General features: G+C 42.7%; 1 long non-coding RNA gene across 1 annotated transcript in view; it reads right to left on the minus strand.

Moving 5' to 3' along the window:
• LOC117975665 (uncharacterized) overlaps window positions 1-3530 on the minus strand; it is a 424328-nt gene extending 420798 nt beyond the window's left edge. Inside the window, exons 1-2 of the long non-coding RNA XR_010109649.1 lie at window positions 907-3530; window positions 227-370 (exon numbers count right to left, since the gene is read on the minus strand). This is a non-coding gene — a long non-coding RNA (uncharacterized LOC117975665). The remainder of the gene's footprint in view (window positions 1-226; window positions 371-906) is intronic.
• Window positions 3531-7025: the final 3495 nt, after the last annotated feature.

The following is a 7025-nucleotide window of genomic DNA, read 5'->3' on the forward strand; positions in this document are numbered from 1 at the left end:
TTTCCCCTTGGATTGAAATGTGCCCTGTACATACAAGCTGTGAGTCCTCGGGCAGGATGCAGAATCTTTCTCAGCCTCAGTTTCCTTTTCTATACAACAAAGATGATATCTGCCTCATAGGGTGATGGTGGTGACAAAGCTAGGTAGGATCTGCTCAAGTCCTAACACATCCCGGGGGCTCTCTCCCGGCCCCTTTCCCAGCTACTTCCCCTCCTCCCAGCCTCACCTGGCTCCAGGCACATCCCGGCAGCTCTGCCGTCTTCCAGTTCATAACTGTTCCTCAGCGTGCATCCTCTTTCCTCTATTTTCATTTCTCTTCTTAATCATTCTTTTTTATTCTTCCTAGCCTCTTTTAAGTAAACCTTTAAGGCTGAAGTATAACATAAATGCAGAAAAGATCACAAATTGCAAGTGCCCAGAGACTTTTGGGGAACATACATCTGTGCAACCTGAATTCAGCTCAAGAAGTCAATCACTGCCAGCACCCCAGAAGCCTCCCTTGCATACAGAGCCCACGCACCCAGAGCAAATCTCCATTCTGATTTATCTCACTGTAGATTAATTTTGCCTGGACTATATGACACCTACTCTTTAGAGACTAGCTTTATTCTTTCACCATCATATTTGTGAAAGTCTCCCTTTCTGTTTGCTAATTTTACTGCTGCATAGCAGGGCTTAGCAAGCGCTTTCTTAAAGAGCCATGTAGTATGTATTTTGCCTTTCAGGACGAAAAAGTCTCTCTGGCAGTACAGCACAAAAAGCAGCCACAGACAATACATAAGGAAATGAATCTTGCTGTGCCCTAATACAAATGCATTTATGGACACTGAAATTTGACTTTTATATAACCTTCACATGGCATAAAATCTCCTACTTTCAAAAATTTTACATCTAAAATGTAAGAACCTTTTTTAGTTTGCAGGCTCTAAGAAGCAGGCGATGGGCCAGATTCGACCTACAAGATGGAGTTTGCAGACTCATGCTGTGTAGTATTCTTTTGCACGAATATACCATCATTCATTTATGCATTCTACTCTTCGCAGATGTTTTCTTTCAAGTTTTGATCCAAAAAAAGATTTCTATTAAAGCTGATATATAAAAGCAGTGGCGGTAATAATCCCACATCTAAAAGAAAATGAAAGCCATTAATTTTTAAGGAAAATTGGATATTTAAGGGGAAAATTTCTTTTCTTAGTCAACATCTAATATTTTTAAAGATACATGTATTAATAAATCTCCTTTGGAAAATCCACAAAATTGCCTATCATTTCATTTTCCCCATAATAAAATCGGCTTAATCTGTTTTATCTCAAGTATGAGTATTTCCCTCAAAAGTAGAGGAGGCAACGCTCTAATTCATTTTTGTTTCAACTTTGAGCATTGCAAAACCTTGTTCTCTTTCATGTGGCCATTGCATCAGTGTGGATTTTCAAATGTTTTACTAGCACAATGGGCTTGGATAGAGTGATTTGGGGTCTTATCACCCTTTAGTTTTAATGGTGTCTATTACACAGGCAATTTAAAAATTTAGGATTGCCTATAAAGATAGTTCATTTAACTTTCTTTTTTTTTTTTTTTTTTTTTTTTTTTAAAAAAAAGCTACTTCCCCTTAAACTCCAATAACTGATAAGGAGATAAGACAGGATACCGTGGAGGAAAGAATGTCTATGCAAACACAATCCTGGCACTGTGAGGCATGCTGCTGGTCTTGACAAACATTGCTCTAATCAGGGGCATATCACAAACACTTCTGAAACTTTAGAAAAGGATGCAAGGTGCTGTGTGATGAGGTGCCAAGTGAGTCTAAGAGACGACCTGCACTCAAGAGCCCACAGGTGGGAGACGTCGGCACAGGAGAGTATGGGACGGAATGGACTGATGAGGGTCAGGGAGAAGGCTAGAACTGAGCTCGACTTTTGAGAATGGACACAGGGGAGGAGCCTTGTGGATGAAAGGTCATCTTGAACAGAGGAAGTAATATGAGCCAAAGAACAGGGTGCGGGAACAAAGCAAAGTGGACTTCCTTGTCAGAGGAAAACCCCATGGTGAGACCTAGGTAGAAACTGAAGGCAGACGGCAGTCAGAGTTTGGTAGGTGAGGAAGACTGAAGAGTAAAGGATTGGTAACAGCAACATTTTTAGGAATGATTGACCCCAAAACCATACTAAGATGAAAAAATAAAAATAAATTAAAAACTGAAGGCAAATCTGTCAGTCCCAAAGCCAAGAAAATAAATATCCCATGTGAAGTGATAAGATATGACAGCTATGAAAATAGAAATACACAGATGTGAGAAATATGGCAGTTCATGGAGAGGAGGAATCAAATATTCAACTCCATGTTGTTAAACGTGTATGAGTTGGAAAGTGTTGCTGTCATTGCCAGAAATAGGGAAATCTGGGGCGGGAGCTAATTTTAGTAGAAAAGGGAGTTTGGTTTTAACTGTATTAAACTTAAGCATGAATCCACAATGGTTCCACACTGGATCACAGCTTTGATTTTTCCAAAGAAATGTTATAGTCTAAGGCAAGGGAAGGCAAACTTCAGCCCACAGGCCAATCCTGCTGACTGAATGTTTTTATAAACAAAGTTTTATTGGAACACAGCTTGCCCCTTCATGAACATGTGGCCTCTGGCTGCTTTTTCACTTCAACAGCAGCATTGAGTGTTTGTGAGAGAGATCATTATAGCCCACAAGACTAAAATACTTACTATCTGGCCCTTTACAGAAAAAGGCTGCAGATCTTTAGTTAAAGTTATAGAGGGCTGAAATCAGCAGGAAAGATTTGAGGTTTTTGAAGAAAGTCCTCAGACAAGACAAGAATTCCTGAGATGAAGTGTGTGGGATACCACAGAGCAGAGGACCGAGCGGTCCTACCACGGCCAGCGTTTCACAAAATGGGAGAAATCCTGGGATGAAACAGCTCAACCTGATATGCTGCAGGCATCTACCATCATGCAAGAAGAGAAAAGAACCCGAGGTCAAGAGAAGGCCTTACCAATGTGTGTCCTGGGAGGACTATTTCCAGAGGGTGATATACAGGTCCTCTCTCCTCCACACAGGATTCCTGGAGAATGCCGAGGCTGGAAACAAGGGCCAGCGGCCTCTCATAGGTGTATTAGTGCTTGGTGAAGTTGTACAAATGGCAAAGAGAAGAGTCAGAGGGTAGCTTTGGGTGATCTTTTGCTAGAGACACATGAGATGGGAGTGTGTGTCTGAAGAAAGGCTTATCTCCGGGGGCTGTGAACGGATCAAGGAGGCGGCAAACACAGCATTAGGATACAACTCTGGAAAATACCCCAGTGTCACTTCCTTTCCTAATCAGTTTACCTAAAAAGTCCTCTTCTCCCCTCCTCCACCTTTCCCCGAGTGCCACTTAGCCTTCAGGCTCAGCTTGCCTACATTTCTGCAAGAAGGATTTCTCTGTCCCCAGGTGAGGTTAGGCCTTTCTAGCATAATAATAACTAACACTTAGAGACTACTTACTGTGTCTGGACCTGTTCTGGGAATTTCACATGAATTCACTTAGTCAAGCCTTCCAATAATGCTGTGAAATGTTTACTGATAGTATGTCCTTTCAACAGATGGGCAAACTGAGGCACAGAGAAGTTAGGCGATTGATCCATGGTCACAGATCTAGGAAGGAGTACAGCCAAGTTTCAAAAGGCCACATCCAAAACTCTCTGCATTTGTCTTCAGTATTTGTATAATGTTTGTCTTTGCTGCTAGACCCTAACCCCCATGAGAGTAAAGACTGCATCAGCTCTAGTCCTCATTGATCCCTGAGCACCTAGAACATTGCCTGGCACAAAGCAGATGCTCAGTGTAATGCAGAAAGATGTGTAGAGTGAATTGACAACACCTTGACATACTTAGGTAAGGAAAATCAAATCAAACAACAACAACAACAAAAAACCTGTGGACCCATATGTCTATTGGCCAATACCCAATGCATAATTCATAATGCGAATTTGAGACTCTAATTTAGGGGAATAAATGCAATCCTACAAAGTACTTTGAGCTTTGGCCTGGTGGGATTTATGACTAGAAAATGGTGGCAGAAGGGTTTGCACTGTTAAGTGGAAGCAGGTTTCCCAAGTGTTATGAATTGAATTGTGTCCCCCCAAAAGTGATGTTGAAACCTTAAAACGCCCAGCACCTGTGAATGTGACCTAACTGGAAACAGTATCTCTGCAGACGTAATCAGGTTAAGAAGAGGGCATTAGAATGAGTCTGAACCCAAAAGGACTAGTGTCCTTATAGGTAGAAGAGTGGGAGATGATAGAGAAGGGCAATAGCATAGGAGGGCAGAGGCAGAATTGGGGAGCTGCAGCTGCAAGCCCAGGGAGGGAGGAGGCAGGGAAGGACTCTAATCAGTCTCAGAGGGGCATGGCCCCCTTGGCACTCTGATTTGAGGCTCCTGGCCCCCAGAACCCAGTTCATGGTATGTATGGCAGCCCTAGGAGACACAAGCACCGAGGGAGAGGATGGAGCTGTGCTTTTGGAAAACTTGCAAGCTGGAGGGTTGAGCAAGTTCGTCAGATCTCGGTGAAGATGGATGGTTATATTAACTTGGAAGAGAGTGCATCACAAATCACTCACTGGAAGAAGGAAAAGAGAAAGTTTGATGCCGTGATCCTGGTTTACCTGTAAACCACACAGAGGCAAGATGGAGGAATGACTGGAGACCAACTCTCCACCTGCGAGGCTGAATCCAGAGTATTTGGCCAGTTACTAGCTCATCATGCTGATCATTTATCTCCCAGGTTTTGGAAAAAGCATTGATGTTGACTGCTAGTTGACAAAGGGGAAGAAATAGGTTCTTCAGGTGGCAGCAATCAAGAAAACAAAGGCTTCCCAAAGTCACACATGCAACCGGGCACTATCAGGGCTGTCAGAGTTTCCAAGGACAGGGACAGGGAGGCAGATCCCATGAAATGAGGCTGGACAGGAAGTCCTCCCAACGAGGTTATCATGCAAATCAAGAAGAGTGGGAAGTGCCCAAAGACAGGAGGCTGCCTGCCAGCGACTCCACGGGCTCAGGCTGTTTGTAGTTCATGTGCATAATTTTTAAAGATAGACATAAGACATACCCCTGAAGATGAGTACAAGAGAGAAAGACAGGGCTCTGAAAATACTGCCACAGGCTCAAGTTCCAAAGTGCTGGAGTTACAAAAGGATAAAGGACAACGCAAAGGACTTTTTAGCCAAAGAAGAACCAGAAAGGTAAAACAGAAAGCAGGAAAGAGTGTGGGCTCTGGGGCTGACTGTATCTGTGTTTGAATCTTGGCTCTGTCCTTTACTTCCTGGTGAACTTGGGTGGCTTTTGAGCCTGCATACACCTTGACTTGAGTGTGGCTTTCATTTGTAAAATGTTGATGATCCGTGGGCCTACCTCAGAGGTTTGACGTGAATGAAATATGTTTGGTGGAGTGCGTGGACTGTAGCGAGAATTCATCACATATTTGCTCTTATCACGATTATTAACTAGAATAATTAAGACCATAGTGTAAGAGCATTTAAGGAAGGGAAGCATACATTTAAAAAGTAAGCTACAAAATAGTATAACAGTGTGATTACACACACACACACACACACACAGAGAGAGACACACACACGCATACCCACTTTAAAAAGAAATACACCAAAATGGTAATTTAAAACACTTGGCTGGTAGGTAAAAATAAACTGGAACACAATCAGAGGAGAACAATCATATCTCCTGAGGAGCAGCTGAAAATGGGTCTATTTGCCATGGAGAGAAGTGGACATGGAGGAATTTTAAGGGGTTATTCTGGTTTTGTAGGATTGCAGTGGCTACATCTAGAATCAACAGGTGGAAGTTATATGGCATAAATCTCAGATCAGTGAGGTCAGTATCATTTGATGCTTATCTGAGCTTTCAGAAGGAGGAATACTTTATCAAATGAGTTCTTTATGTACTGGGCCCTGCACTGAATGACTTACGTGCTTTCTCTTATTTAAAGGTTCTCTCCAACAGGAAGAGTCCTAGGGAATTGGAGATGTCGCGAAGGAATGTTGTAAGGAGAATTCAAGCCTAAAACGGTGATAAATCACAGTATCTGCAATATCTTTTTGAAACTCATGGGCTTTGGCCTCCATGTTCTAGCCTTGGCAGGACAGAAGGGTGGTAAGAGCAGTATCTGGTAGGGGGTCAAGAGTCTGGCTCATGGTGGAGGCCAAGCAGAAGAGTGACCTCATGGGGACCGCGCCTGGGTTTGTGTGCCCACTGGAGAGCTCGTTCCTATTGCAGGGCCATAATGTAAAGCAGAGGATGCTTCTTTTCAGAAAGCTCACCTATAGCTCCTTCAGGCCTGTACTCTTAGGAGGGAAAAAGGAAGGGAGTATAGGTTCTGGAATTTAAAGAAACAAAAAGGATTATTCTGAAACACAAAGACTTTAGAGGACATGTGGGTTCATATTTTATGTCTTTTTATTTCTTTATTCCCTTTGCTTTCCAGGCTTCAACCATATATCTGGCCCTCACGTCCAAAAGCTCGAGTTGATATGTTTTGTTGCTGTTTGTTTCTTATTGTCCACAGAACTTGAGGCATGGGCCACAGTACTGGGGATAAGGAAGGTGTAGGGAGTAACAGCCAGAGTAGTTCCTTCTCTCCTTTTCCCAATGGCAAGGCTGAGAAACCATTTATCAAGCATTTTTATTGACTGGGACAGCTTGAAAGCACTGTCATTACCTGGGCCCATTTCTCTTCCATTTTCATGGTAATTTCTGTAGTCACTGAGGAAGCCCACATTCTGGTTGGTCCATGGATTTCCTTATTGCAATCATTTATTTGCCTGCACTATAGGCTTAATTCTCCTTCCTCTTTTGTACCAAGAGAGGTGCTAAAAATCCTATCAATATCACAATTGACTCCTAAGCTGAGGAAGAAAGTTATTTTCTTATGTGACGTGTAAAGTGATCCTCAATATAATCCCTGAAGTTGAACTTCAGAAATGTTTCGTGCTGCAGCAAAATTGGGGGAAAACATTGGCAAAATCT

The sequence above is a fragment of the Pan paniscus genome, chromosome 14, assembly GCF_029289425.2.
Source record: "Pan paniscus chromosome 14, NHGRI_mPanPan1-v2.0_pri, whole genome shotgun sequence".
Classification (NCBI taxonomy): Eukaryota; Metazoa; Chordata; class Mammalia; order Primates; family Hominidae; genus Pan; species Pan paniscus.